Below are 16,410 nucleotides of genomic sequence, written 5' to 3'. Positions count from 1 at the left end.
ATGAGTAAAAATACGGATTAAAAATAAACAAATAATAGGGGGAACAAATGTTAAAATAAATTTAGTAGATTGAAATGCTAGTGATCAATGAAAGGGAGTGATAAGGGGTATAGGGAAAGAATGGGGAAACAAAGGCTAAAATATACTGGGTGAATGGAAATACTGCAGTCAATGAAAGGAAGGGGTAAGGGATATGGTATGTATGAGATTTTTCTTTTTTCTTTTTATTTCTTTTTCTGAATTGATGCAAATGTCCTAAGAAATGATCATAGTGATGAATATACAACTGTGTGATGATATTGTGAGTTACTGATTATATACCAGGAATGGAATGCTCATGTTTGTATGTTTTTATGTTTAAAAAATTTTTAATAAAAAAAAAAACACTGGGAAGCAGCCAGCCCACCCAAATGTACTATCCACCACTGGTCACCTCCCTGGAGAGGTGTGAGTGTAGGAAAATGAGCCCTGATTTCTAAGATATGTTTTTCAAAGATTTGTTTTGTGAAGTTAAGACCTAATGGAGAGGGTACTAGAAAATTTTGTTAATCAACCATTTTGATCTAACAAGAAGGGGGGAGGAAGAGAGTAAGTAAAGCTAAACAATAAAAGCAGATTGCTCTCAAGTTGTACACCTCTCACCTCTCCTCTTTCAAGAGTGCCCACATGCTCCTCTTGCATGTAAACTCAATGAACTTTCTACTGGCTTGTTCAGTCTGTGCTATGTCCTTGAACTCATTCTCATGACACAATCAAGAACCTAAGGATTCAATCCTGACAACATAAAGACAATTTAGATTATTTTATGTGCACAAAGTGAAGCATTAAAAGAGATGTGAACTGCATTGTTGTTTGGAATTGAGAAGACTCAAAAGGAATAAAATGATCCTTTAGTTTAAGTACATGAACTCACCCATAAGCTTTTTACTGCTGAGTGAAAAAAACATTTAATCACAAAATAACATAGATTTTATGGATCAACTATGGTAAATTATATATCCATATCACTGGGAAATACATAGTAAATTAATTTATGTACCTGACTGCACAAGAGTAAATGCATTAAAAAATGATTTGGAAATACTCAGGAAGTTCATCAAAATCAACAGTGATTCCTATAGATGGGAATGGATCAGGTTTGAGTTAATGGAAATACAGTTTATCTATAATATCACAAAAATTTGTTGAAAGTGGGATGAGGATATGGTGTCTGTTATGCCATTGTGCACTGTATATAGGTTTTGTTTTACAGATATTTTGACAAGTGAAATTTTGAGATTCAGTGATTATACTTAGATTCAATAATTGTGTCTAAATAAAAACTTTGCTTTCTTCAAGGTAACTTTCTTAAGTAGTGTATTCATATCTTCAAAGTATAAAATATCTCCTGGGAAATTCTGTTTGAATTTCAAATTAAAAGCTTTGTAGTAAGTTTTGAAATCATGGAAATTTTGTAGGCTTGATTTTATATCCCAACGAAAAACATTTTTCAATTTTAATCTGAATTCCTTTGGGTCTTTCTCAAGTAAATGGGACATTTAGAATACATTATTTTTAGTTCAGGTATGGCCCAACAGAATCAAAGTGGGCCACAATCCATAGTTCTGGAGTCAGCAGAAGAAATTTGGATGCAGTTAGGAAAAAACACAGGGATATGGCAGAAGGTCAGTGGAAACCAGAAAAGTAAGCACAAGGAGAAAGAAATCAACACGCAGCAATGCAAATGAAGGAAACCTTTGAATTGTAAGCAAACCACTAACAGGATGCCATAGACACTGGGGACACAGCATTGCCTTGCCAATCCCTTGATGACTTCTAGCTTCTGCAATCATGAGCCAAAATATTCTTGTTTTTTTAAGCCAGCCATTTTGTCATACTTGTCACAGCTGTCTGACAGCATATGTGATACCTTCCACTTTGATCTTCTTCAATACTGACTTCACTATTCAAGGAAACTTGCACTGTCTTATGAATTTAAGGGATTGGCTTCCTCATTTCTGAAAAACAGCTGTTGGGGTGTTGAGAGCTATTACTTTCAATCTGTAGAGCCTTTTAAGAGGTTGGCATCTTAAAAGTATGAATTCTTTTTGTCCATGGAAATGGGACACATTGTTATTTATGTAGGTCTTCTTTAATTTCTTTTAGCAGTGTTCTGTAGTTTTTAGTGTACAAGTCCTTCATCAGACATGAAACCAATTCTATCTTCTAGGCTCTGTTGCAGAATAATGAGATAATTTTTGTCACAATATTTAGAATAATTCTGGGTACAGTTTGAGATGAAAATGTTAGCACTCTGCCCATCCAACTTTAAAGAATAACAACTGCAAGGGAAAAAATTATGACAGGTTTTAAACAATATAAGGAAGATAAGTATAATCTGGAAAGGGAAGGAACAGCTAATAGAGCAAAATAATCAAAACAAGTAGATGTCACAGTGACAAGATAGGACAAGTTTATTTGGCAGAAGTAAAAACATATGATTCAGGAAGGAGGGCTCAGTGTTACTGAATAATACTTTAGAAGGAACAGTATTGATCTTTTAGTCTGTTTTGGTAGCTGGAGCAGAGCGGTTTGATAGAAATTGATTAGGAAAATACCAGGGTTCTGGAAGTGTTTTCCACAGATATCAACGTACCCAAGAATGATGATAAGTATGGGTAGGTGGTAACTTTGGCTCAACAACTTCTTAAAGCATCTCACTCTTATCATTGGAAAAACCTTGTCTACATAATGCAATATTCATATATAATACCTATCTCTATATTTACTGTATTAATAGCAACATCAAATAATTCTAAGACACTCAATAGTTTTCTGGTGACCTCATATATTTGAAATTTGTGAAAAAGTGACATGAAAAACAATTAAGATCTGGAAATTTTCAGTATTTTTTAAGAAAAACTAATTTGAAAATGGAAGATCTGACAACGAGTAAATCTTTAACAGCAACACAATTTTACCATCAATTCAGACAATTAGGAAGCAAATAATGTCAAGAAGTGTGGCAGTCAAGTTTGAACCAGAAGTTCTGTCAAGTTTTTACATTACATGGGTTATAATAAGTAATTTATGACAGACCAGACTGGCCATATTCCAGAAATAACTTTAATAAGGGAAAATAATAGAAATAACAGAATAAAGGAAGGATAAGCCCAAAAAGCAAAATTAGTGTCTCTTGCCATAATGACATATTATATTTTAACTGAGGAAAATTGTATTTTCCAATCATCTAACTACTTATTCAGATGCAGTTATAAAGGATTTCTGGGTAACCATTAAGATGAACATAAATAATCGTGCTGAAAGAATCAGTACACTGGAACCTTGCTAATGCTGCATTAAAAAATACACCATAACCATGCATTTCATATAAGGTAGAATCAGTTCAAAAGGATTTGTTTCTAATGCTAAAGTAATTGATGGGCTAGATCTTTAATTTGTGGGGGGGGGGATGCATGATGTGGGAATCGAACCCAGAACCCCCGGCATAGAAGGCAAGCATTCTGTCATTGAACCGCCCATGCACCTTTTACATCTTTACATGATACTCCTTAAAATAATCCTATGTATAAGACTTTGAGAACAATAAGTTCCTTGTGCTATTGAGTGTTTCAATACATGATTTTATATTCACTTTTAAATCAAGAAATTCAACAAAATCTGATTTTTAAAATTCCTGTCAAAAACATCTATATGGCAACTCTTTAAAAATGCTCAAACATTAGAAATAATTTAGATTATTTCTAAATCAATGATTTATAATTGATTACCCTTCCCAATTTTTAGAAGTGGAATGATTATGTGAAGATGAGCTTGGTAAAGGAGCTTGAGAAATTAAAGGCCAAATGATCAGATACGCTATAATATCTGAGTTTGTATATTCCTTAGATAGTTATTTTACCTATTTCATATCTTAGAAAATTCAACAGCAAATGGCCATCTTCTAAATGCCTAAGAGAATTTAACCAAAACATTTATCTTCAGCTCATACATGTTGATAGGCATCCCTGTTTTAAAATAAATAATTAGTAAAAATAAATGGCACCTTTTAATTTGTGGCATTCTTTCCTAAAATGCCAAGTACCAGTACTACATTTTATACACTTTATGAAAAATGTGGAAGATCAACCAGTCCTCCCTTTGAATTTAGATTTTTTCCAAATGCATTTCTTATTTAATTTTAAAACTGCATAAACATTCATCCTATAATCCTTGTTATGACTGAAATAAATAACTCATCTACTTTCTAAGTACTGAATTGAGTATAACAAAACACTTACCTGCATTCATTACCTATAATTATAATTCTCACAAGCATTACAATTTTACATTTGTAAATGCAAAGTACTTTCCTATTCCATTGAAAACAGAGAGTATAATCCAACACTGAGGACAAAATAATTTGATTAAAACTATAGCTATTAAGAAAAGGCTAGAAATATGAATTAGATTAACAGAATAAATCATATTCTAAACTTAGAATGTTGCATGTCAAAATTAACATGTTCAAATAATACTTCCTGGTACAGAATAACTCAAAAAGTGTACCCAAACAATAGATAAAAGATGCAAAAACAATGTAAAAAATTCCTACCTGACCAGTTGTTTCTGATCCCTGAAATAAAGCTAGATTGGAGGATTTCTAAACTTCCTTTCAGTTCTTTTTCCTTCTCTTTTTGATTTATTGAATCAAATACCAGTTGCTTTTTGTTTTACAATGATGTGGTTTCAGGTCATTTTTTTTTACCTCTCAGTAAAGATACAGTTTTATTTAAAAGAACTCAGCAAAGAAATTACCTCCTGCAAATCTATGAAGTTTAATCTAGATTCTCCTTTGGTAACTATTATGAGTTGAATAGTGTTGATATTACTGCCAGTACCTGCATGTTCCCTTATTTGGAGAAAAAAAATTCTTTGCAGATATAATTATATTAAGGATCACAAAATAAGATTATCTCGCATTAGAGTGGACACAAACTCAAGGAAACTATTTTGTTCCAAGAGAGAGAAGAGACATAGTGTCCCTGTCCACCTACAGTGACAGGGGCACTGGCACCCTTCCCCTGCCATCCCTGTTCCCACTGCTTCCTCATTTAGCTATGGTTAATCTGGGCACTAGATTGTTCCGCAGTTGCAAATTCCTCCCTTCCTACCCATCTCATCTCTTGATATTCATTGTCTTCCTATCATGACACAGTCACCTCTCTGTGGGCTGGAGACAGGCAGAATGAAGGAACTCCAAGTTGCTAACACTGTAGCCCATTTGGGAGTGAGTGGTTATAGGCTTGTGGATGGTGATGTTTTCTGTATCCCTTCCTTTATTACCAGCTCTTTCTGTTACTGAGAAATTGGGAGGGGTAGTGGAGATAGACAGAATGGTACACATAGGCTGCCTTCACCCTCACCTGGGGTGTGATGAGTTTAGTTTTCATTTTACACTTTTGTGTTTTGATATGACCTTGCCCCTATTGATCAGCCACTTCACATCTCTTCCCAGACTAGGCTCAGTGACAGATGCAGCACTTGTGACCAAGAAAAGGGCCTCAGCAAAATCAGCTCTAAGTACCTTGCATCACAACCCTGAATTCCTGTTGAGTCACTTATGACCTTTGCACTTTGGAATAGCCCAGATGCTCCAAGGGTTCCAGGAGGACATGATTTCAAAAGGAGTTTGGGACCAAAGCTACAGACTAAGGTGGTCCCTTCCCACCCAGCATCACCCCCTGCACTGATTCATCTAGAGACCAAGCACATATTAAAATGAACATTAGAAAGAGGGAAACATGGGCTTTTTAGGACTCTGTTATGACCTTTAATTTGAGAGAAATGGGGAGGCAATGGAGGGTTTTCACTGAGAGCTGATATGATTAATTTTAAAATTTAACAGGGTAACTGTTTTCTGAGGAAGCATGTAGGGAGAACAGGGACAGATATAGATAAACACTAGGGAATATTGCCATAATCCAGGTGAGTGGTTATGGTTGGTTGGACCAGAGATATGGAAACAAAGGTGGGAAGGGAAGTATGTATTTATGGCTGGCAGCTCACCCTTGCTAAACTAACATTTGCCTGATTTTTTACAGACTTCCAGGAAGGCACTTACTGCCTGCTGGACTCACTGTGGCTGAATAAACTCCCCTCCTCCCCACCATACACCTCTTCTCCAAAGCCCTCTCTTCCAGCTAATACTGAAAGATTCTCCATCTTCCTGTGTAGAAATATATCATTTAATTTAACAGACATGGAAATAATGGTGAACTAACACAGGGAAGTGATGGGTCTTAGTTACAGAAACTAAATCAGGTTGACTTCAACAGAAAAAGAATGTATAATAATGATATTGGGTATGTGGAATGATTGCAAGAAGGATGGAGAACCAGATCCTATGAAATACATCTAGGATCAAGTCGCACAACCATATGGGACAACTCATCTAGTGAGGACTTCTGTACCCCCACCTCTGTTATAGATTGAATTGTGTCCTCCACAATGACATGCTCAAGACCCAACCCCTTGTCTGGTGAGGTGAACTTGCTTGTAAATAGGATGTTGGAAGATACTAGTCAGTTAAGGCCAAACTATATGAGGGTGGGCCTTTATCCAATATGACTTGAGTCATTATCAACAAAGGCAACGTGGACATGGTAGTAATGAGTTGGAGAGAGAAAGAGACAGATTACCATGAGACAGAGGAATTGCTGGCAAAATACCACCAAAAAGCTATAGACTTTGGAGAAAAGCCTGCTGGTAACTTGAGTTCAGACTTCTACCCACCAAAAGTGTGAGAGAATATTGGTTAAGCCAACCAATATGGGATATTTGCTATGTAAGTCCTAGTAAACTAAGACAATCACCAAGCAAATGACTTCACAGCTTGCACCACAGACCCTTGTATACTGGATACTGATTATAACCCTAGGCCCCCTACACGACTGCCCTAGAAATTCAATTGGAAGAAATATTCCAAGTCTCTGCTATCTATCTCTCTGCTTATCTATATATCTAATCTATCCCTCCATCCATCCACCCATCCACACACACAATATCACTCACACAATATCACTTGATATCCACACTTGATCCTGGTTAACTAGGAGCTGAAGAAACCCTCCTAATTTCCAGGTATTCAAAGAAACAAATTATCTGTAGTGTTTCAGTTATTTTGAGATGAGTTTTTGCCATTTGCACAGAAAAGAGTCTGGACTAAAAAAAATGGAATGAAAAAAAGGCACTTAACACTTTTCCATTGCATTTGTTTGGATTATAAACATAAATAGACTGATTTGAGAATATGTCTGCATAATATCAGAAGGAAATAGATCCATAAAACTGAAATGGTCATAGATTAATTTTTATAGCCCTGAAACTCTAAATTTTATACGACTTTAAATTTTCCTAAGTTTTTAGGGTTTAGCTTTTCCTAGTTTGTGCAGGTGGAACACAACTATGTTTAACAACCAGAAGAAAGAGGACCTGCTGTATTTTGAAAAATTATTTAAATATTCCATACAAAGCAGGTTCTATTCATTCCTGAAAGGAAGTTGCTTTAACAGATATTTAATGTCAATGTATAAAAGGAAGAGTAGATTTTAAACTCAAGCTATTTATAAAATATAACAGAGGAGTAATGCAGATTAAATTTGTGATTAAATAATTACAATAATAACATAAAATTAAGTCTGTCCTATGTTTCTTTGCCTAGAGCTGATACCTACTCTCATCTTCTACACATATACATGCATGCACACTGTGTTAGTTAGATTCAGTTATCAACTTGGCCAAGTGAGCATACCTAGTGTTGTTGCTGTGGACATAAGCCAATGGTACATGAACCTCATCTGTTGCTAATTACATCTGCAGTCAGCTAGGAGGAGTGTCTGCTGCAATGAGTGATGTTTGACCTAATTGGCTGGTGCTTAAATGAGAGAATGCAATATAGCACAGCTAAGCAGCTCGGCATTCCTCATCTCAGCGCTTGCAGCTCAGCCCAGGCCTTTGGAGATACAGAAAGAAGTCACCCCGGGGAAAGATGTTGGAACCCAGAGGCCTGGAGAGAAGACCAGCAGAGACCATCCTGTGCCTTCCACATAAGAAAGAACCTCAGTGGAAAGTTAGCTGCCTTTCCCCTGAAGAACCAACAAAATAAATCCCCTTTTATTAAAAGCCAATCCGTCTCTGGTGTGTTGCATTCCGGCAGCTAGCAAACTAGAACACACACCCTTACATACACAATTTAATTTACTGAGGATTCTAGAAATCTAGCTTAAAGTTAAAAAGTTCATAAAAATTCATATAAGAGTTTTGTGAACTTCTTCCCACTAATCATCAATAAATGATCTTGGACAATTACACTCTACTTACTTCTTCTCATGATTCCACTGAAATGATCATAAAGAGATTCCTTTAAAAGGTTGAAACTCAAGGATGAATAGAATTGATAGGAAGAAAATCACAATAAAATTTTGTTAGGTAGAATGCAGATTATCAGCAAAGATGCACTCCATCCCATTGAAGGCTTAATACAAGAAATAAGAAGACATGCAATTCCCCAAATAGGGATTTCAGTATATAAAAAACACAAGTGAAATTGTTGAGATGAAAGTAAAGGGCAAACTCAAGTTCTTATCAGAGCAAGAGAAAGGAAAGCTCCAGGATCAATTGACATCTTCCCACAAGGGACCTTTTCATCTGTTAGGCACAGTAGGCTCAGCGCCTTGGGTCCATACCATTGTTCTGGACCAACACAATTTTGCACTTTAATAGCTTTTAAAATTAGGAGGGAAAGATGAATGGAATAACAATGAGTATATAATAATGGATTAACCTGGATTATGATAATCTTTACACCAACATAGTTGTAAGATATTTTTATATTTCTTAAGAAGGAAAGAGATGACAAAGACTAACATTCCTGGAGCCACAGAAGTCTTAATGCAGCTCCAGGCCAAAGGAAAAGTTAAAAAAGAAACAACCTAAGTAGATAATTTCTTTAGAATTGAAATGTGACTTATACTTCCATCAGAATTTAGGGGAATGGATTATTGATAAATACCTAGAATATGAGCAGATGAGAATCAAGAAAACACGTAGTGAGGGAAAACAAAACTTCTCTAGCAGAAAAGAGAAATAATCCAACTACACCATAAATTCAGCTCTGAATATACATTGTTAAACTCTGAAATTGATATAAAATTATGCCATTTCTAGATTAGGATGATGGGAGAAGGGGATATTTGTCAAGTGGAAATGCAGCCAGCTCTTCACCTTCTATAGTAGGAAGTAAATGGGTAAGAATTAAATGAAAAAAGTAAGAAACAGTGTTAGAGACATGTTATAGAAATATGAAGGTAAATAATAGATGAAAGTTGTTTCTTTGGGGAATGAAAATTAAAACTGGAGAAGACTGGAACAAGGGGTTTTGCCTTATATAACATAATATTTTGCCTGTTTGAATAAGTGTGTACCTTATGAACACATACGTTAATTCAATGAAATTTAAAATTACTGGGATATTTAATTGAAGAATTTTCAATTTCTCTGTTTATACATTTAAATAAAGATTAGGTACTGCAAAAGTGACTGAACTATACACTAAAACACACGGAAGCCATGAAACATGTGTTCATGGAACCTTAAAGAGAAGAGTGAGTAGGCAGTGAGGCCAAGCAAAAAAAAGATGAACAGATAAATATTGCAAAAAAGAGAAGACTGACTGAAAACAAAGAAAGTAAAAAATGCTAAAATCAATTAAACAGAAGGGCAAGAAGTAAATGGTTCTTTAGTTGTATTTAATATAGAGAACGAAATATAATGTAATAGGAATCCCTTAGGACGGACACCGTGGAAAAGGCTGAACAATACAATAAATATTATAGTATTTTATTAATAAATATTGTGAACTCCTAAAGTATCATTTATTAGATGAGGTTACTAGTTATATTTTTTTTTAAAAAAAACCTTGAAAATATTTGACAATCTATTCCCAGGATTTTTGCAACTTCTTTTGCTTTGTGGCCTTTCTCTTGATTCCCAGAGACGCCTGGGCTCTCCCAAGGCCGGCCCGCTGCAGTCCCCTGGGCGCACGAACCACAGCCCTGGGAACGCGGCTCTCCCGCGCGGCTCCCGGAGGGAGAGGACTGGCGCCTAAACGCATTCGCCTGGCCCAACCGCCCAGCCGTCTGGGCCGACCCGAGCATCCGAAAAAGCGACGAGCGCTGCTCCAGCTCCTCCCTCCTCGCCTGGCCGGGCTGTGGAAAGCTGCTTTTGGCCCTTTCGGACCCCGGGGCCTCCGCAGCCTTGGGCGAGTAGCTCCGGGGGCCTTGCCAACCCGGCAGCTCGCGGGAAGCCCTGGCGACCCGCAAAGCGCTCACCATTGGGTGAGTCTCTTAGCGGCGCCTGGGCCGGACTTGCTCGGTCTCCTGCAGGGCAAGGATGCCTCTCATTTGGGGACCTTTGTGGGTTTTCTTTCTCCTCCTCCCACCTTGGTGGAAGCCACCACTCAGGCTCTCCCACTGGGACCCGCCTCGTCGCCTGGAGGCTGTGGACCAATGGAGCCCGGCAGCTGCTGCTGAAGTCAGCGAAACCGATCCTGGTCTGTAGCAGGGCGTGCTGGGGAGTTCGAGACCATGACCATAGGCACATTCGCCCAGCTGGAATGGGCACTCTACAAAAACACTGCTGAGACTCTCCAGGAGCTGTCTTTCCCTGAGGGGACGTGCTGAGGGTACTGCAGAGGGAGGGCACTGGAGGGCTGGATAGCTGGTGCCTCTGCTCCCTGCACGGCCAGTAGGGCATTGTGCTCTGCAACAGAGTGAAGCTCCTTCTTGCTGACCCAATACCCAAGTTCGGCCTCTCTCAGGCACCCGCAGCCCTGCCATTATCTGAGCATGGCCATGTAGTACCACCCCCAGCTCAGCCCTGTCCCACCTCAGGACATCTGGTTGGCCCCTGCCTGCTCTCCCCTGATCCCATCTACAAGGTCCTCAGAGGCAATAGGACCCAGCTGGCTCTCCCAAAGACTCCTTGGAGATCTATGATGTGCCCCCCCCCCACTGCCCTCCGGGTTCCTGCCAGTGACCGTTATGACTCTCTCTCCCCCTTTATCTACCCTCCCACCTGGGTGACCCTACACTTGACAGGAGAAGATGAGGCTCCCTATGCAAAACCAACTACAGAAATGAAGCCAGATCTGAATTGGGAGTGGGGCTGGGAACCAGCCACCCCCTCATACACTGCCCCCACAAACTGAAATAGATATCAGCCCTTCTCAATCTATATGAGGTACCCAAGGACATGCTGGCCAGTGAGGGAGGTAGGGGTGAGGGCATCTACCATTTGTGCTTGCTGGGCCCAGAGGCACCTCCTTCTCCAGAGCCCCCAGGAGTCTCAGCCTCCAATGACCTGGACACCTTGACACTGCTTCTGGCCAGAAGCTATCCCCAATCCACACACCCTGGGTGCCCTTGGTTGAGTGAGAGCCTATCCCTCTCCCTTCTACCTGCCCTGCCTGTCTAGAGGCCCCCAGCCCTTCTTCAGCTCCCTCTCCTTTCCCAGGCCAGAAGGGCAGTATCCAAGACTGGCCCCTACCCCCACCCCTGCCTCACCTGCCTGGCTAGGGGCCCTCCAAAGTAGAAGGGACTCCAGTGGGTGGGGAAGTGGAGGACGATCCAGCAGGACACAACAATTAGTACGAGGCATCCTGCTGGCTGAGGACTATGACTTCATTCACTTGAAAGGCATAGATAAAGCTCAAAGATCTAGGCCTGTGGATAAAGTCTTCTGCGGGGATCCTGAACTGCTGGAGAGGGAGCTGTTGGAGCAGCAGGAGACCTTGTCCCCATAGGAGCTGCTGGCTGGTCTGCCAGAGATCTTCAGCTCCTGCACTTACAGTGCCAGAACACTATTCTGCACTGTGGGCAGCCGTGGCAGTCCTGATGTCCAGCACCTGGGCCCGCCAAGCCCCCAGGCTCCTTCTTGCCCCATGGCAAGTGGGTAGTGGTGGGAGCTCACTGCATGGTGTTTGTTAGGGACTCCTGGGATGGCTGGCAACATCCGCTCCTCTGTGAGCACAAGTCAGGGCTGAAGGCATGGCTCTGTGCCAAGCAGGCCCTGAGTGGCTTGGAGCATTGTCATTCAGATACTAGGAGGGGCAGATGTATCTTTCCCCCTTTCTACCCTTTCTAGGCATCTCAGCCTCTGGAAGAGGCATCACCTTCCCCTAACCCACAGGTTTTTGTATGAGCCATTGTGTATAAATTATTTATATTTAATATTATTCTCTCTTTTGTTAGGGGCAGGAACCACACCCTCTGAGGTAGAGAGAAACTGGACTCTTCCCTCCTCAACCTGAGGTGGAAGTTCCTGACCACTGCACTAGCCATCTGCCCCCACAAGCATAGCTCCACAGAAGTCAGGTGCCAGAAGTCTAGGATCAATGGCACCTCTGTCTTAGCCTGTTTCTTGGCCCCAGAACATCACTGTTAGCTGAGAGTGAAGACACTAGGACAGGAGCTACTGGGAATGTGAAGGTTTGGGAGAGGCCAGACCTCCATCAAAGGTCAGAGACAGCTGGGCCTCAGGAACCGAGCACACACCTCAATAAACTTTACTGTTAAGAAAAAAATAAAAATAAAATCTATTCCCAGGTTGCACATTTAACAATTTGGAAAGTCTTTTATGATTTGTTTCATACCATACAACTTTCAGCAACATGTTCATACCAAAATGCAGTATACTAATTCACTCATGGCTGAATTGTGTGATTTTTTAAATTAGACATGAAAGAAAATAGAATAAATGCTCTTAGCAAAAACTAAACCAAAGTTAACTCTTTTCTCAAACAAGAAACTAAATACAAAAATGTATGAAAAAATAAGATTTATAAAGAATCTGTATCACTTTACAGCAGTAGAAAAAGGTACTTTTGTTGACTGTCGTATAGGGAAGAAGAAAAGAAGCAAATAAAGGTATTAGTGAGCCATGAGATACAAGCCAACATTTTTCAGGCCACTTAAGTCTTCTAATTACAGAACTCAAGGCACTTTTAGATCTCGCAGGGACAGCTGTGGATGTGGGGGCCCAAGAGACCACTTGTTCTAGTTTCTAACTGTTGGAATGCAATATACCAGAAATGGATTGGCTTTTAAAAGGGGGAATTCAGTTAATTGCTAGTTTACAGTTATGAAGCTGAGATAATGTTCCAATTAAAGATGTCCAGTCAAAGGCATCCATGGAAAGATACCTTGGTTCAAGAAGGCTGCTGAAGTTTAGGCTCTCTCTTAGGTGAGAAGGCACATGGCGAACAGGGTCAGGGTTTCTTTCTCATTTGGAAAGGCATGTGGTGAACATGGCATCACCTGCTAGCTTTCTCTCCTGGCTTTCTTTCATGAAAGCTCCTTGGGAGATATTTCCCTTCTTCATTTCCAAAGGTCACTGACTGGTGGGTTCTCTGCTTCTCATGGCTATGTCATTCTGCTCTCTTGGAATCTCTCACATTCTGCAAAATGTTTCCTCTTTTATAGGATTCCGTTAAACTAATCAAGAACCACCTAAATGGGTGGGGACAGGCCTCCACCTAATTCAGCTTAACAGCCACTCTTGATTGAGTCACATCTCCAGGGAGATGATCTAATTAAAGTTTCAAACATAGAGTACTGACTACAGACTAGAAGAAATGGCTGCCTTTACAAAATGGGATTAGAATTAACATAGCTTTTCTAGGGTACATACATACTTTCAAACCAGCACACCATTCAAATACTGTCCAAGGTATAGAAAACAACTTTACTGAATAAAATTTTTAAACCAGATAGTCAAAGCAAGTTGCTTATATACCTTCTTTCTAGGGCCACACACTCATATTGAAGATTCTGGGTACTGGATAAATAAAAAGTGTTATCCTTTATTGTGTGCTAATTATGGACCAAGCATGTTAAACTTAATGGTTTAACATATATGTATGGTATGCCTCCTGTTCTAATTTGCTAGCTGCCAGAATGCAATATGCCAGAAATGGAATGGCTTTTAAAAAGAGGAATTTAGTAAATTGCTAGTTTACAGTTCTAAGGCCAAGAAAATGTCTTAGTTAAAACAAGATCTATGGATATGTCCAATCTAAGGCATTAAGGGAAAGATATCTTGGTTCAAGAAGGCCAATAAAGTTCAGGGTTTCTGTTGCAAGTGAAAAGGCACATGACAAACATACTCAGGGTTTCTCGCTCATCTGGAAAGGCATGTGGTGAACACAGCATCACTTACGAGCTTTCTCTCCTGGCTTCCTGTTTCATGAAGCTCCCCAGGAGGTGTTTTCCTTCTTCATCTCCAAAGGTCGCTGGCTGGTGGACTCTCTGCTTCATAGTGCTGCAGCATTCTCTGCTCTCTCTAACTCTCCTGCATTCTCCAAAATGTTTCCTTTTTTATAGGAGCCCAGTAAACTAATCAAGATCCACTGGAATGGGTGGAGATATGTCTTCACCTAATCCAGTTTAACAACCACTCTTGATTGGATTACATCTTCAGGGTGATGACCTACTTACAGATTCAAGCGTACAGTACCGAATAGGGATTAGAAGAAGTGGTTGGATTTATAAAATGGGATTGGGATTAAAACATGGCTTTTCTAGGGTACATACATCCTTTCAAACCAGCACACCTTCTAAGTGCCAAAACCAAAAAAAAAACAACAAAAAAAAAAACACTGTGCCTACATTCACAGAGTTATTGGTCTAATAAGTCATAGAATTAGATCTCACAATGAAAGGATGAGATGGGGCATCAGGACCATACTGAACAGAGAGGATATAAATGAAAAGTCACTACTCAACCCGCTGGATGTAGTCATTTGAAGGGAGAACTCAGAACTTAAAGGGAAATCTGAGGAACCTGGTATAACTAGGAACAAGACTGGGACCACCGATGGCAGGTAGTGACGTCTATAAAGGCTATTGGTTGTCTTGAGGGCACTATTGGTTGCAGGGATTTCCCTAGGGAACAGGGTAGAAGATGGGCCACCCCACAGAATTAAGAAGCAACAGACACAAGAAGTTAGTTAAGTGGGGTTAGGAGACTCAAGCTCATCAGGAGCAAGAGTCCCAAATAAACTGACATCCACATATTTCTTGTGCTGTTACATGGGAATTGCTTTAGGGAGTATAACAAAGCAAGATTATTTTTAATATCTTGCAAAGCTACAAAGTTTGGTTCACAGTTTCTGCCCCAGGAACTGTTTATTACTTATCAGAATGCTTTCTATACAGCTCTCTTTGGGCCCCAGAGCCAGCATCTTTGAGAGCAGAGTGAGCATTGACTAGTCTGCCTGAAACTGCAGAGGCAGAACTTTTTCACAGTAAGGCTGGATTAGATAAGGTGCATACAGGCTGGACCTCATTTCACAGGAGACCAAGAGGCCATGCCTCCAAGGTTATTCTGATGTGGCTCTGCAAACAGTCAGAGGTTTGCTTCTGAGCCCTAACAATTGGTCAGCAAGGTGGGCAGACAGGAGAAAGAGTTAAAGGCGAAACAAAGGAGAGCAAGGACAAGCTTGAACTAGTTTGTTTCAGTTTGCTAAGGCTGCTGGAATGCAATATATCAGAAATGGATTGGCCTTTACAAGAGGATTTACTGGGTTGCTGTGCTGGTTTGAATTAATGTACGTACCTAGAAAAGCCATATTATAATCCCATTTTGTAAAGGCAGCCATTTCTTCTAATCCCTATTCGATATTATATGTTTGAAACTGTGATCTCCGTGGAGGTGTGATTTAATCAAGAGTGGCAGATTAGGTGGAGGCATGTCTCCTTCCATTGGGTGGGTCTTGATTAGTTTACTGGAATCCTATAAAAGAAAATGACAAAAGAGAAAGCCAGGAGATTCAGAGGGAGCAGAGAAGAATAACATAGCCATGAGAAGTAGAGTCCATTAACCAGTGACCTTTGGAGATGAAGAAGGAAAATGCCTCCCAGGCATTTCCTTCATGAAACAAGAAGCCAGAAGAGAAAGCTAGCAGATTATGCAGTGTTCACATGCGCCCTTCCAGCTGAGAAAGAAGCCCTGACTGTGTTCGCCATGTGCCTTCTCACTTGAGAGAGAAACCTTGAACTTCATCGGCCTTCTTGAACCAAGGTATCTTCCCATGGATGTTTTGATTTGACATTTCTGTAGACTTACTTTAATTGGGATATTATATGGGCCTTAGAACTGTAAACTAGCGATTTATTAAATTCCCCTTTGTAAAAGCCATTCTGTTTCTGGTATATTGCATTCGGCCAGCTAGCAAACTAGAAAACTTGCAAATTTACAGTTTTAAGGCCATGAAAATGTCCCAATTAAGGAATCAACAGGGTGACATCTGGACTCTGAAGTAAGGCTGCCAGCATCTGGGACACTTCTGTCAGCTGGGAAGGCACATAGTGG

At 39.9% G+C, this 16,410-nt stretch overlaps 1 pseudogene; it reads left to right on the top strand.

Moving 5' to 3' along the window:
• The first annotated feature begins 10,552 nt into the window (after positions 1-10,552).
• Positions 10,553-12,143, top strand: LOC143679339 (embryonal Fyn-associated substrate pseudogene; annotated as a pseudogene).
• The last annotated feature ends 4,267 nt before the right edge of the window (positions 12,144-16,410 follow it).

Source organism: Tamandua tetradactyla, chromosome 4 (assembly GCF_023851605.1).
Source record: "Tamandua tetradactyla isolate mTamTet1 chromosome 4, mTamTet1.pri, whole genome shotgun sequence".
NCBI lineage: Eukaryota > Metazoa > Chordata > Mammalia > Pilosa > Myrmecophagidae > Tamandua > Tamandua tetradactyla.
Note: the sequence above shows the minus strand (reverse complement) of the source record. Positions and strands in the feature narration are given on the sequence as shown.